The sequence below is a fragment of the Bubalus kerabau genome, chromosome 7 (assembly GCF_029407905.1).
Source record: "Bubalus kerabau isolate K-KA32 ecotype Philippines breed swamp buffalo chromosome 7, PCC_UOA_SB_1v2, whole genome shotgun sequence".
Classification (NCBI taxonomy): Eukaryota; Metazoa; Chordata; class Mammalia; order Artiodactyla; family Bovidae; genus Bubalus; species Bubalus kerabau.
The window spans coordinates 98,185,595-98,200,292 of record NC_073630.1 but is presented as its reverse complement, the minus strand read 5'-3'; the positions used below and the strand labels follow the sequence as shown (position 1 = coordinate 98,200,292).

General features: G+C 38.3%; 1 long non-coding RNA gene across 4 annotated transcripts in view; it reads right to left on the bottom strand.

The window, feature by feature from the left end:
• The window catches only part of LOC129658025 (uncharacterized), a 72,130-nt gene that overhangs the window by 35,075 nt on the left and 22,357 nt on the right, over positions 1–14,698 (bottom strand). For 2 of the 4 annotated variants that reach the window (XR_008717226.1, XR_008717228.1), the window contains exon 4: positions 12,593–12,748. The exons of the other annotated variants lie outside the window; for them this stretch is intronic. This is a non-coding gene — a long non-coding RNA (uncharacterized LOC129658025). The remainder of the gene's footprint in view (positions 1–12,592; positions 12,749–14,698) is intronic. 4 annotated transcript variants of the gene reach the window in all.

Sequence of the window (14,698 nt, the reverse complement as noted above, 5' to 3'; positions counted from 1 at the left end):
TTCCCTGTAGTCTGGGCAATCTAGGTTCATTAGAGACATTTCAATTATTTTGATCCTTAGAGTGAAAAAGTCTTCATTATCATACTCTTACTCCTAAAAGGCTACTTGATTTCTATGCAAATCTTCCAACTTATCCCCAGCAAGTTTTAAACCAAGCAAGGAATATGAAAGAGAGATATCATTCACTATCCAAGTCAAAAAACATCAATTATATTCTCCCCCAAAACAGTTGAGAAAGCATTATTGACTTAATTCTAAAATGTCATCCAAATGATTTTTCTCAGAGCAAAGTCTACCTCCTACAAGAAGCCTTCCTGAATTCAGTTGTAGAGACAAAATGGCTAGCTACATTTAAACAGCCATCTTCTCCCTTTCCTCTCCCTTAAATTAAGTCCTACTTCAACAAGCTCCCTACTACATTATGTTTAGCATCATCATTGATTAATTAAGGTTAAGAAGAAATGACCAAAATCTGAAAATAAAGTTTGAGAAAACTGAGTGACTTTGCAATGGTTTTTCAGTAATCTATGTCATCAGTAATAACTAACCTATAAATTTACCTCTCTTGTCTCCTTACAAATTAGGGATGATTTTGATGTTTAAAAAAAAATGATGAGAGGTGCATATGAAAAAAGGGTTGAGAAAACAGGATTGAAAAGAGAAGAATGTGTGCAAATATAAAAGTCAAGATGGAAAACACGTTACTTTGGGTATATTTTAAGTAGCTATATATATATTAAGACCCTATATTTTAATGGCTCAAACAAAATGGAATTTTATTTATTTCTTAGTTAAAGGTCCAGTGTCCATTTCCAAGCTAGTGGGGAAGTTGTTTCTTTACAGTTACTCTTCCACTTCCTAGGATATTCTTCTCTGCACTGGGTAGGGCTGGATCTAGTCCAAGTTCTAGCTTATAAGAAGGGAGAAAGAGATGAAGTGGCAGGCAAGCAATTTCTTCCTTTAATCATGTTATTTGGAAGTTGCACATAACACTTATTATGAGATAGTCGATGCCATAGATATGACATATGAGATATATGGCATATGAAATATATGTGTGTGTGTACATATATATATATATACACATGTATATATACACACATATATATGCACATATGCCATACAAATATACTAAACATATAATGATATATATGCTATATATACATATATTTATATAATCCCAGATGATGCAATGACACTACTAAAATGAAACTGTAGAATGGTGTAATGAAGTATTTGAATGTTTTTGTAGAAATATACTTAAAGTTTGTTAAATCTGACATTGGTCATCAACTGCTTTTCCCTTCTCATTTTGGCCTACCACTGTTCTGATTGTTTTTTAGATTTTTGGCATTTGCAACCCAAATTTAACAGGAATAAGTCAGTCATATTTTCTTTGGATCTTGTTGCATCAGAGTACTAAAAGCAGTTCTCACAGGATAGGAAATTAGTACATTGGGAGCCTGACAGAAGAGTGGATAGATAGATATTTCAGTATGACCTCAGGAGCCATGCTAGTTCAATTTTACATGGAATTCCTTTTATGTGATATCCTTCCTTATACAATTACAAATGAGTCTTAAAATACAGATGCTAAATGAGATAGAAGAAAGATACTACATTGAACAACAACAAAACATCATAGATAACTTGTTAAGCATGATGCTTAGATCTTTTGTGACAATTTCATCAGGTTATTAAAAGCAGACATCTGCAATGTAATTTCAAGATATGCTACTCCATGCTGTCAATCTATATTAAAGTACATATTTCAAAGCAAAATTCCTCTGATACCCTTGTAGCCCACATACACATTCCTGCTCTCAACATATTCCATATGTTTTTTTGTAAAATTACATATGTAGTTCTACTAGTATAAGGCCAAATAAACTGACTCAATAGATTGAGAGGAAATTAGTTCAGCCAATCTTTAATTTTTCTCTAGGTCTGCTACGTAGAGCATCTTAGCATCTGCCACTTTCCAAAGAAATTAGAGACTCCTTAAAGTGAGACTGTCTCCCATTCTAGACAAATTAATTTTAAGCCCGGTAGAATACAGTAAGTTATGGGATGAAAATTAACTGCTATTGAAAGGGTATCTTTGTCCTACAAAGTAGAATCAAATTTACATATTCATTGTGGGTTATCATAGAACAGACCTCAGACAACTGCTTCCTGCTTGTCCGTCAGCGGGCTCAAGCCTTCATGCCAAGCAAGGCTCTAAGTTAGAGCCCTTCTGCTTTTCCATTGCTACCCAGTCTTCACCATCACTCCGTGCAAAAGTATATTTCTTTTACTATCCTTTTAAAGACCTAGAGTGGAGGATCTAGAGGTGAGTTCTAGAATCAAGAAATAGACCTGAGGTGAAACTGCTTTCTCTGGTTAATCTACGTTATAATCTATTTGAATTTTGATAGACAGGAATTGACATATTAGTCAATATTAACCCATAAGCAAATTTTAATAATGGTCAAAGTGTAAGCTGATGTGGGTGCAATGAAGGACACAAATATTAGAATTAGCACCAACTCTAAGGAATTTATAAATTAATCAGGTAGGAAGCAAAATATTTAATAGCATAATAGGGTGCATGGTAGGTAAATGATGACTAGCACAGATAATCAATGTTTTAGGAACTCAGACACAGGAAGGATCCCTATGCACAGGACTATTCAAGGAACTCATGGTGGAAATGCCATGGAGCTCGGCAGATTCCATCAAAGCGAAGAGGAAAGTAGACAGAAATACTTTAAAGTTAAAACTGTTGGAGGAGAATATTCTGGTCAAATTCTTCAGCCATCTTTCCTAAAACTCATCCACAATAATAATATCATTAACATTTATTGAGTGCTTATTCTGTGCCAGGCATTTTCAAGGATTATTTCATTGAACTCAAAACACACTTCTCATTCAGATGCCTAGATCATTTTATTTATAAGGATAATGATATTATTGATTCATTTACTGATGGTACTGAATCATCATTTAATGGGACAAAGCTGACATATAGCCAGGCCAAACCATGTCTTCCATGTTTAACCACTGTAATATAGTGGCATTGTTCTTGCAATGTTTTTGGAATCCACCTCTTCCATCTCACTTCTGCTGCTGGTGATCACATTTCAGGTCCTTATCATAATGCACATGAACAGCTATTACAATTTAACATGTGGTTTCCCTGATTTTAATACCTGTCTCTCCATTTTAATCTTCATAACACCCATCCATGTTCTAATCATTCAGTCCCAGTTCATAATCTTTCAGGGACTCCCACTGTTTTAAACAGACACACTCACACAAACTCTTTTTTTTTTTACCTTTTAGTTTTGTGTGAGAGTATAGCCAATTAACATTGTGCCATAGTTTCAGGTGGACAGCAAAGGGACTCAGCCAAACATATACATCTACCCATTCTCCCCTAAACTCATTCCTATCCAGGCTGTCACATAACATTGAGCAGAGTTCCCTGTGCTAAACAGTCGGTTCTTGTTGGTTGTCCATTTTAAATATAGCGAATATAGCAGTATGTACATGTCAATCCCAAACTCCCTATCTCTCCCTCTCATCCTTCCCCCTGGTAACTGTAATCTCATTCTCTAAGTCTGTGAATCTGTTTCTTAAACAAATTCTTTGAAGTCCTCATATAACCTCAATTTACTTTTCCATGCTTTGCCTTCCCTATTGCTAATTCTATTTTATATCAGCTTCATTTATGTATTTGCTTATCTTTCTCACTAGATTTCCAAATACTTAAGGACAGAGCAATGACTTCTTCTCCTCCTTTCTTCTTTAGCTTCTAGCAAAATTCCAAGCATATAGTAAACATTGAACAAAAGTTGTGTTTACCTGAATTGGTGGAGTGTGAAAGAACAAGTGACAAAGTCCCAAGGTAGGTAGGCAAGATTGTGGGAGCATCTTGGACAGCAGCTTGAGAAGTCTGGATTGTAACTTGAAATGCTCTTTGTGCTGAAACACGTGTTGAAGTATACAGCAAGCTATGAAACCCGACTTTATTGTACCGCTCCCTCTATAGCAAATTTTCTTTCCACACACAATCACGGGTACATAGTTTGCACACAACCTCAGGAAAATCATCCGCCTACATCTTTCAGGGGAAGTAGTTTTCAATGTCATTCCACATCATTATCACAACTTCCCAAAACAGTTCTACTCTCTCCGTTTCTGGGAGTGCTTGCTCCTCTGGGCATCAATGCCTCATTTAAGAAGGTACAACAGATTGCCATTTGTAGCATAACTGGGCATGTTAAAGCATGACATCTCCATCACCTGAAAGTGCATTGGGAAACCAAGCTCAACCTCATCACTGCTCTTTGGTGGCAATGGCTTGTTCTGTAGTGTGGATTCAGACTTATTAGTACCAGTCACCTGCAGTTTCTATTGCTAATAAAATTATACGTGGGATATCACAGAGTCACATCCAGAGGTTCACGTTACCCTCTCTTGAGGAAGAAGCACTGGAGGAGGAAATGGCAACCCACACCAGAATTCTTGCCTGGAGAATCCCATGGACAGGGGAGCCTGGCAAGCTACAGTCCATAGGGTCAAACAGAATTGACACACATGAAGCAACTTAGCATAGCATGAGGAAGAAGCATGCTCTGATATCCACAGTCTGAGAGCAGCATCCTTCCTGGCTAGCATCCTGGCTAAGGTCATATTGACCGAGTTGTTCCCTTTGAGTTTCTTTACTCACCAAATGGGAAACCATGCTTATACAAGACATCTGACAGTTCTTATTTTGTATTTTGAAGGAAGAGAGTGTCAAGTGATATAATGGATATCAAGAAAGTTAAAGTATACTCACAGGGGAGAAACAGTGGAAACTGTGCTAGACTTTATTTTGGGGGGCTCCAAAATCACTGCAGATGGTGACTGCAACCATAAAATTAAAAGACACTTACTCCTTGGAAGGAAAGTTATGACAAACCTAGACAGCATATTCAAAAGCAGAGACATTACTTTGCCAACAAAGGTCCATCTAGTCAAGGCTATGGTTTTTCCAGTAGTCATGTATGGATGTGAGAGTTGGACTATAAAGAAAGCTGAGTGCCAAAGAATTGATGCTTTTGAACTTCGGTGTGTTGACAACTCTTGAGAGTCCCTTGGGCTGCAAGGAGACCCAACCAGTCCATCCTAAAGGAGATAAGTCCTGGGTATTAATTGGAAGGACTGATGTTGAAGCTGAAACTCCAATACTTTAGCCACCTGATGCGAAGAGCTGACTCATTTGAAAAGACCTTGATGCTGGGAAAGATTGAAGGTGGGAGGAGAAGGGGATGACAGAGAACGAGATGGTTGGATGGCATCACCAACTCAATGGACATGAGTTTGGATAAACCCTGGGAGTTGGTGATGGACAGGGAGGCCTGGCATGCTCTAGTCCATGGGGTCGCAAAGAGTCGGACACAACTGAATGACTGAACTGAATTGAACTGATACTCACAGACTTAGAGAGCAAACTTACGTTGCTTGGAGGGCGGGGGGAGAATGGAGGGATGGGGTAGTTAGGGAGTTTGGGATAGGCATGTACATATTGCTATATTTGAAATGGATAACCAACAAAGACCTACAGTATAGTACATGAGACTCTGCTCATTGTTATGTGGCAGCCTGGGTGGGAGGGGCTGTTTGGGGGAGAATGGATACATGTATATGTACAGCTGAGTCCCTTTGTGGTTTACCTGAAACTATTACCTCATAGTTAACTGGCTATACCTTAATAAAAAATAAAAAGATCAAAAAAAAAAAAGAAAAAAAAGAAAATGATAAATAAAAAGTTAAAGTATAAACCAAGATTCAACATAAGGAAATCTTTTATAACTAATCTCTATAAAAACCATTAATCAGAGTTTGATTAAAAATTCTAACCATAGTTACACTGGGGCCTTAGTATTCTTACTACACTTTGCAATTTTTTTCTGCTGACAGATCATTTAAGGGTCTATGAAAAGATAAGCTGGGGTCATCTGGACATCTCCAAAGTCCTTTATCCTGTGGTTATAAAACTGTTCACCTTTCAAAAATCTAGTGAGGCAACATTATATAGAGGATAGGCTTTCCCAGGTGGCTCAGTGGTAAAGAGTTCACCTGCTAATGCAGGAGATGCAAGAGACACAGGTTCAATCCCTGGGTCAGAAAAACACCCTGGAGAAGGAAATGACAACCCACTCCAGTATCCTTGCCTGGAAAATTCCATGGACAGAGGAGCCTGGCAGGCTACAGTTCATAGGGTCACAAAGAGTCAGACACAACTGAGTGACTGAACACATAGGGCTCAAGATTGAGCTAAAGTCATCATGAGGGTTAGGTGTGGCATTCAACTTCTCCACAGATCAGTTTTCTTATTGGTAAAATAAGTCAAGTAAAGAAATCATTGCAAGTGTATAAAATTTAATGATTCTGTGATTGCAAATTGCTTGAGATAGAACTCAAGAAAGAAAAATGATAAATTGGCGACAGTATGCCAGTTATATCCACCGATTTTCTTGTTTATTTCACCCTCAGTTCTTAATAATGATGAGCAGGATGTAATTTTTCATCTCCAAAGGTTTATAAGCTAGCAAGAAAGAAGGAAATATATTTTTAAAGAGGAAAAGATAAAAACATTTAATATAAAGCAGAATGTAATAAAGTACTATGAGAGTTCAAGAGAGGAAAGAAATACAGTCAAGGGAAATCAGTGAATATAACATGTTACTAAAGTGTTAACATGATTTGGACCTTCAAGTATCAATAGCCATAATCATAGATGAAGAATTAGATGAGGGTGAAAATCTCAGGGGCACACAATAGCGAAGGAGGAATATTCACTAGTCTATGGGTGGGGATCAATGTGAAATCTCAGGGTCCCCTATGACAACACTGAGTAGCACAATTTGACATAATGAATGCATGGGCAGGGCTGGGGTGGAAAGAATGAATGGAGGCTAGGACAAAGAATAGAGAGCCCTGAGTGCCAGACACAGGAGTTCAAAACTAACGAGGATCCTTGGTAGATTTTTGAGCAAGAGAATGAAATGAAAAGTTTAAAAATGTATGTTAACTTGATGTCAATTGAAGACTGAATAGGGGAAATTCATGAGGCGCTCTTACCCAGACACAAAGGGACAAGATATGGGTCTGGCTGCAGAGATGAGAACTGAAGGGAAGTGAAAGGAAAGGAAAGGAAATGATGAGAGGGACATTTTAGAGCTCAGAAGTATTCACTTTTACACATATTTTGTAAGTGTCTGTTATACACTAAGCACTGAGTACCAAGGTGTAGGAATACAAAGGAATGGCATGTAGTTTATTGATTAAAAGGACGGCCACCAGAAGTTGAAGCCCGGTTTCACACTTAGAAAGTATATGGCCCTGGGAAAATAGCTTAATATCCCTGTGCCAGGGGGGTTGGATAAATGGGGAGATTGGGACAGACTTATATGTATCATTGACACTATGTATAAAACAGACAACTAGCAAGAACCTACTGTATAGCTCAGGGAACTACTCAGTGCTCTGTGGTGACCCAAATGGGAAGGAAATCCAAAGAGAGGATATATGTTTACATATAGCTGATTCACTTTGCTGTACAGTGGAAACTAACATAACACAATTGTAAAGCAATTATACTCCAATAAAAGTTAACTTGAAAAATCCCCATGCTGCAGTTTCCTTATTTGTGAAATGAGGATAGTTAGTACCATTCCTCATGGCATTACCATGAAGCTTAAGTGAGTTAATTTGTTTTTTAGTTGCTCAGTTGTGTCCAGCTCTTTGTGACCCCATGGACTGCAGCACACCAGGCTTCCCTGTCCTTCACTATCTTCTAGAGTTTGCTCAAACTCATGTCCATTGAGTCGATGATGCCATCCAACCATCTCATCCTCTGTTGCTCCCTTCTCTTGCCCTCAATCTTTCCCAGCATCAGGGTCTTTTCCAATGAGTTGGCTCTTCACATCAGGTGGCCAAACATTGCCTCAGATCAGATCAGTCGCTCAGTCGTGTCCGACTCTTCGCGACCCCATGAATCGCAGCACGCCAGGCCACCCTGTCCATCACCAACTCCTGGAGTTCACTCAGACTCACCTCCATCGAGTCAGTGATGACATCCAGCCATCTCATCCTCTGTCGTCCCCTCTCCTCCTGCCCCCAATCCCTCCCAGCATCAGGGTCTTTTCCAATGAGTCAACTCTTCGCATGAGGTGGCCAAAGTACTGGAGTTTCAGCTTTAGCATCATTCCTTCCAAAGAAATCCCAGGGCTGATCACCTTCAGAATGGACTGGTTGGATCTCCTTGCAGTCCAAGGGACTCTCAAGAGTCTTCTCCAACACCACAGTTCAAAAGCATCAATTCTTCGGCGCTCAGCCTTCTTCACAGTCCAACTCTCACATCCATACATGACCATAGCCTTGACTAGGCGGACCTTTGTTGGCAAAGTAATGTCTCTGCTTTTTAATATGCTATCTAGGTTGGTCATAACTTTCCTTCCAAGGAGGAAGTGTCTTTTAATTTCATGGCTGCAGTCACCATCTGTAGTGATTTTGGAGCCCAAAAAAATAAAGTCTGCCACTGTTTCCCCATCTATTTCCCATGAAGTGGTGGGACCGGATGCCATGATCTTCATTTTCTGCCTGCCATATAACAAAAGATTCAATATGTAGCTATTTATACTTTTACCTAAAATTACACAAAATGAATTAATTTAGAAGGAGGAATTTTGATTAAAGTTAAAAAAAATCAAATAGCAAGAAGAAAAAGGAGTCTCTTAAAAGTGGCTTTTAAGAATCCATCTGGAAATATTAGCTCAGCTTAAGACTGAGTACAAGCAACTAGATCTTTCATCTAACGCAATAATTTAAAGACATGTTATCTTTCAGGGAAATAGAACTCTCAGAAGAACAAATTATGTATTTTATATTAAATCAATAACAAGAGTTCATGGTGGTAATAATTCAATCTGTTCTGCATTACTTTATCAGTGACAGAGATAGAAAATACAATGAAAAGCATAATATTTAATCCTCAACTATCTAGTTTTTCTAACATCCTTTTTGATTAAACAAGAAAGATCTTTTACGACTGAAGATTATATATACTATTCATAGAATATCTAACATTTCAAATAGTTTTTCTCTCATATCGCTCCCCTCTATACTACCTGAGTTGCCTCTTTCTCAATCCTGAAAACCTTGAATTTACCCACAGAACCTGGAAACTTGGAGTAACAGATTTCCAGTGTTTAACAGTGGGGATATTATGATTTTGAGAGAGTCATTTTCTAGGCAGGTTGATAAGAAGTCCAGGGGTCTCCAAGGAGAGAGGGGTCTGGAATTTTCAAGGAAAAAGAAAGGACAAACTTTTTTTTTCCCCTCTACATTCCATAGGATTATATAACAATAATGTATCCTGCTTGAAGACAGTCTCTGGAAAAAACCTTCTGGCTAATCCTATAATCCTAAAATGTAAATTATGGGAGTAGGTCTATTGAGGTCTTTACAACCTCCAGACATTCTTTTGATTTGCTATAATAACTAATTGGAGAGTATATAACTCCATTGCTAACAGTAGCAAGGGGGTACTCTTTCTGTCCCCTTCTGATGCCTATGTCAGAAGATTTCTCTATCTCCTTTATACTTTAATAAAACTGTATTACACAAAAGCTCTGAGCGATCAAGCCTCATCTATGGCCCCGGATTGAATTCTTCTCCTCTGGAGGCCAGTAATCCCAGCGTCTTTTTGTGGTTCAGCAACAACCTTTCAATTTTAGGCAATAAACTAGCTCCTAGGAGTTTGTGTCCTTTCTTAAGTGTCTGAAACTAAACACAAAAATCATTATCAAAGCTGCCTATTTGTTATAGCATTTATTTTAGCTTTCATTGTCAAAGATTTTCCATTTCAAATGAATATTCCATAGTCACCAATGTCTCCTGAAAGCCTGTAATCCTGAAACAAATTTTCTAAGCAGGATGGAGTTAAACAAAATAATTTGTTTTCTAGGACTTGGAACATTTGTCCTAATTTCACACCTTATGCTGCAGCTCAGTTAGTGCTTGAAAGGCAGCGCTTGCAGCCAGAAAGCAAGCTCCAACCTCACCTCTTCTTTCTCATGACACCTATTGAGCCCCTTCAACAGAAGAAGCATGACATGCCTATTTGCTTTACAGTCAAACAGGAGGAAGTGAAAATCAGAGACCTGGAGACAGATGCTTGATTTACATTCAAATCCTGTTTCAAACCTTGTCTCTTGTATTTTTTATAAGCCCTTTTATTGTTTGAAAAACAAGCCTCAAACAGCTTCAGTGATGGAAAGTAACTTATTCACACAGCAAATATTAAGTACCTACTATATGCACATCGCTTCCCTGGTGGCTCAGAGGTTAAAGTGTCTGCCTCCAATGCGGGAGACCAGGGTTCGATCCCTGGGTCGGGAAGATCCCCTGGAGAAGGAAATGGTAACCCACTCCAGTATTCTTGCCTGGAGAATGCCATGGACAGAGGAGCCTGGCAGGCTACAGTCCACGGGGTCGCAAAGAGTCGGACACGACTGACTGACTTCACTTCACTTCACTTCATATGCACATCACTGAAATTGACACAGAATGGGGTGAGGGGATGGGGAAAGCAGAGTGAAGGATGGATTTTACAAAAGTAGTCAATAAGAAGCATTTTCTTTGAGGAGTTCGGAATCTAGCTGAAAACGCAAACAGGAGTACATGAACTGTGTATTCCTAAAAATCTATGACATGTAATCTTTCACTTCATCTTCATTTTTATTTTGCAGATACATTGAAATGCTTACATTTAAACTTTAAATCCTCTTTCATTAAGGATAGAGATTAATATCTGATTTTTAATGAGATAAAACTGGGTAAAAAGAATTTTAGAAAGTGATTTGAATGAGGCCACCAGATATAAGCAAAAGAAGGGTCTTTCTGTAAATAGAAATTGCTAAGATGAAATGAAGTTCATTTTTTAAAAATAAAGAATAATTACTTGCTGGTTTGCATTTAGACATGTTTGTACAATAAATGTTCCCTTTTTGTGCTTGCCAAAATTCAATTTGGGAGTATACTGTCTCTACCTTTATTTAGCAATGTGTATATAAACTTCAAGGCTTCCCTGGTGGCTCAGTTTTTAAAGAATCTGCCTGTAATGCCAGAGACCCAAGTTTGTTTTCTGGGTGGGCAAGATCCCCTGGAGAAGAAAATGGCAACCCACTCCAGTATTCTTGCCTGGGAAACCCCATGGACAGAGCAGCCTGGTGGGCTAGTCCATGGGATCATACAACTGAGATATGACTGAGTGTCTGAGTATACATAAACTTCAAACCTTCCCCAATCCCAGATGTAGGAAAATTGATGTCTGTCCTCCACAAACATTGCCCAATGGTTTGGGTATTGTTTTAACAACTAAATTCTTCTTCACTCTGTATGTCCATTCTCCAAGTGTAGGGAAAAATCAAAGGGAAACTACACAGTAATGAGTCCAAAATGGCTTATGGATCATGGGCTAAAACCTTAGCAACATGGCACATGGACTGTGCTTAAAATCTAGGGATGTAGAGTGTATATCTGGAATTTCTACGTTAAAAAAGGAAGTCTGTACAGGAGAGAGAAATATAACAGTTGCTCAATTTCTCATTTGGTCTTTACCATGTTCTCGTTAGATTGACTTCAATTTGTTTTACATAATTTCTGGGAGGTCCAGAAACTAGACACATGACCATGTAAACATAATTAGTATAGAGTTTAAGAACATGCACTGGAACTAGACTTCCCAGATTTGGACCATGGTTCTGCCATTTACCAGTCATCTTAGCTTCAACAATTCTGCTCACCTCTCTACCTTTCATCTTAGTTTCTTTGTCTATTTAATGAAAATAATGGTGTTGATCTCATAAAGCTACTGTGAAGATGAACTGAATTGATATATGTAAAGGATTTTTAATAGAACACTGCCTGTCACATTATAAGGATCTCTGAGACTTTGCTATTACTATACTTTTGTCCCTCAAAATAACATCAGGAACCCCTACTGCATTTTCCTACTTTCCATGGCCATTCTTACAGAAACGAATAAAAAAGTCAGCACCTTTTTAAAAGTGCCAAAGTAACCAGTTTTTTACATCCAATTTCTATGACCTAACCAGCTACCAACATTTCTTTTTACTATAGTTCAAATTAATTCTACTTCAGTAGTCTCAACTTTGCAAGATATCAACATGGGGAATAGAAAACTCTGTGCTGAGAAAACTTACATTCATTTATGTAACAGTTTATATTAAGTATTCATATTTTAAACTCCTTATAAAATTATAATTTTCTCCTTTCATCAATACAACCAACAGATATAATTTCTTCTATTTATGAATAAGGGAATCAGTGAATAACTAGAGAAACTTAACACTCTTCCTCTAAAATATAAACATAAAATCTTTTTAATCTAAACAACAGGTTAATCCTGGCTTTGGAATCTGAGAAATCATATTAAAATGCATACTCTATGATTCATTCAAAACCTGAATATAGCAATATATAATCCTATAAAGCCACAGAGCTTTTAGATCAAGGCAAAAAAGGTAAATCAAACCTGAAATGAATGGATTAGCAGAAACAGGAGCGTTACTGTAATATTCCTTTGTATTGAGTAATAGAGAAGCAGATTTTGTCAAATCTTGCTTTCTAATTCCCATCTGGAAAAGCCTTGCTCTGCAAATGAACAGGTTTGAAGGAATGCCTTTGACATCTGTAATGTTAAAAAGCATCAGTAATTGGAATGGGCTTAATCCCCCATTCAACAGCAGGTACTTTATATACAATCATAAGAAGTGATGACAGTCAGATACAGATGTACAAATTGTTAGATTTAATCAGATTGGTACTCTACCCCTGGTCTAGTCAATCCCATTTTAGCTTCTACTAACTTGGGTTAACTAAAGTACATGGTCAGGTATATAAGGAATAAATCCAGGTCAAAACTCAGGATTGAAGTGTCAAATGATAAACTATATTTCAACTCCATGAACCACTAAAGACAAAGTTTTCATTTATAGTTTTGTGTGTATCATCATGTGAAAGTGAAAATGTTAGTTGCTCCATCATGTCTGACAGTTTGTGAACCCAGGCTCTGTCCATGGACTTCTCCAGCCAGGAATACTGGAGTGGGTTGCCATTCCATCCCCTAGGGGACCTTTCTGACCCAGGGATTGAACCCAGGTCTAAAAGCAAGAGAGTTCCAGAAAAACATCGATTTCTGCTTTATTGACTATGCCAAAGCCTTTGACTGTGTGGATCACAACAAACTCTGGAAAATTCTTTAAAAGATGGGACTACCAGACCACCTGACCTGCCTCCTGAGAAATCTGTATGCAGGTCAAGAAGCAACAGTTAGAACTGGACATGGAACAACAGACTGGTTCCAAATCAGGAAAGGAATACATCAAGGCTGTATATTGTCACCCTGCTTATTAAACTTATATGCAGAATACATCATGAGAAATCCTGGACTGGATGACTCACAAGCTGGGATCAAGATTGCCAGGAGAAATATCAATAACCTCAGATATGCAGAGGAAACCACACTTATGGCAGAAAGTGAAGAAGAACTAAAGAGCCTCTTGATTCAGGTGAAAGAGGAGAGTGAAAAAATTGGCTTAAAACTCAACATTCAGAAAACTAAGATCATGGCATCTGGTCCCATCACTTCATGGCAATAGATGGGGAAACAGTGGAAACAGTGACGGGCTTTATTTCTTTAGGCTCCAAAATCACTGCAGAAAATCACTGCAGCCATGAAATTAAAAGATGCTTGCTCCTTGGAAGAAAAGTTATGACCAACCTAGACAGCATATTCAAAAGCAGAGACATTACTTTGTCAACAAAGGTCCGTCTAGTCAAGGCTATGGTTTTTCCAGTAGTCATGTATGGATGTGAGAGTTGGACTATAAAAAAAGCTGAGCACTGAAGAATTGATGCTTTTGAACTGTGGTGTTGGAGAAGACTCTTGAGAGTCCCTTGGACTGCAAGGAGATCCAATCAGTTTAGGAATTCAGGAAATCAGTCCTGAATATTCATTGGAAGGACTGATACTGAAGCTGAAACTCCAATACTTTGGCCACCTGATGCAAAGAACTGACTCATTTGAAAAGACCCTGATGCTGGGAAAGATAGAAGGCAGGAGGAGAAGGGGATGACAGAGGATGAGATGGTTGAATGGCATCACCGACTCAATGAACATGGGTTTGGGTAGACTCTGGGGGTTGGTGATGGACAGGAAAGCCTGGCATGCTGCAGTCCATGGGGTCACAAAGAGTTGGATGCAACTGAGTAACTGAACTGAACTGATCTGAACTCCTGCATTTCAGGTAAATTTTTTACCATTTGAGTCCCCAGGGAAGCCCATATCTTCATGTATAATAGTCTATCTGAATGAGTCTGTGAAATGTGCCTCATGTTTGGCACAGTGTGATGCTGAAATGATAGGAAGAGACTGTGTGTCAAAGGACTGATAGTGGTGGAGTGGCCAATGTAAACAGAGGTAGCAGACAGGAGATTTAGTGGTTTAAAACACTGGCTATTTATGATGCCTAAAATGTTCTTTGGAGCAGCAGACACATTTAGTTGCTCTGAAATCCATTCTGTGCTCACAGCTCCAGCTGTTAAGTGTTCATTTCTTTTCCCATGTGGTTGTATGAAG